Source organism: Mobula birostris, chromosome 13 (genome assembly GCF_030028105.1).
Source record: "Mobula birostris isolate sMobBir1 chromosome 13, sMobBir1.hap1, whole genome shotgun sequence".
NCBI lineage: Eukaryota > Metazoa > Chordata > Chondrichthyes > Myliobatiformes > Myliobatidae > Mobula > Mobula birostris.
The window spans coordinates 8021708-8023031 of record NC_092382.1 but is presented as its reverse complement, the minus strand read 5'-3'; positions in this window follow the sequence as shown (position 1 = coordinate 8023031).

Below are 1324 nucleotides of genomic sequence, written 5' to 3'. Positions count from 1 at the left end.
CCACCGGTGTCGGAGCTCCTCCACAGCGCCACCGGGGTCGGAGCTCCCCACGGCGCCACCAGTGGCTGGAGCTCCCCACAGCGCCTCCGGTGTCGGAGCTCCCCACAGCACCACCCGTGGTCGGAGCTCCCCACATCGCCACCGGGGTCGGAGCTCCTCCACAGCGCCACCGGTGTCGGAGCTCCTCCACAGCACCACCCGTGGTCGGAGCTCCCCACAGCGCCTCCGGTGTCGGAGCTCCTCCTCAGCGCCACCGGTGTCGGAGCTCCTCCTCAGCGCCTCCGGTGTCGGAGCTCCTCCACAGCGCCACCGGTGTCGGAGCTCCTCCACAGCACCACCCGTGGTCGGAGCTCCCCACAGCGCCTCCGGTGTCGGAGCTCCTCCTCAGCGCCTCCGGTGTCGGAGCTCCCCACAGCGCCACCGGTGTCGGAGCTCCTCCACAGCACCACCCGTGGTCGGAGCTCCCCACAGCGCCTCCGGTGTCGGAGCTCCTCCTCAGCGCCTCCGGTGTCGGAGCTCCCCACGGCGCCACCAGTGTCGGAGCTCCCCACGGCGCCTCCAGTGGTCGGAGCTCCCCACAGCGCCACCAGTGTCGGAGCTCCCCACAGCGCCACCCGTGGTCGGAGCTCCCCACGGCGCCTCCGGGGTCGGAGCTCCCCACGGCGCCACCGGGGTCGGAGCTCCCCACAGCGCCACCGGTGTCGGAGCTCCCCACAGCGCCTCCGGTGTCGGAGCTCCCCACAGTGCCACCAGTGTCGGAGCTCCCCACGGCGCCTCCAGTGGTCGGAGCTCCCCACAGCGCCACCAGTGTCGGAGCTCCCCACAGCGCCACCGGGGTCGGAGCTCCCCACAGCGCCACCGGTGTCGGAGCTCCTCCTCAGCGCCTCCGGTGTCGGAGCTCCCCACGGCGCCACCAGTGTCGGAGCTCCCCACGGCGCCTCCAGTGGTCGGAGCTCCCCACAGCGCCACCAGTGTCGGAGCTCCCCACAGCGCCTCCAGTGTCGGAGCTCCCCACGGCGCCACCGGTGTCGGAGCTCCCCACAGCGCCTCCGGTGTCGGAGCTCCCCACAGCGCCTCCGGTGTCGGAGCTCCCCACAGCGCCACCGGTGTCGGAGCTCCCCACATCGCCACCAGTGGTCGGAGCTCCCCACAGCGCCACCGGTGTCGGAGCTCCCCACAGCGCCACCGGTGTCGGAGCTCGCCACAGCGCCACCGGCGTAGGAGCTCCTCACAGCGCTACCGGTGTCGGAGCTCCCCACAGCGCCTCCAGTGTCGGAGCTCCTCCACAGCGCCACCGGCGTAGGAGCTCCCCACCGCTGAAAAC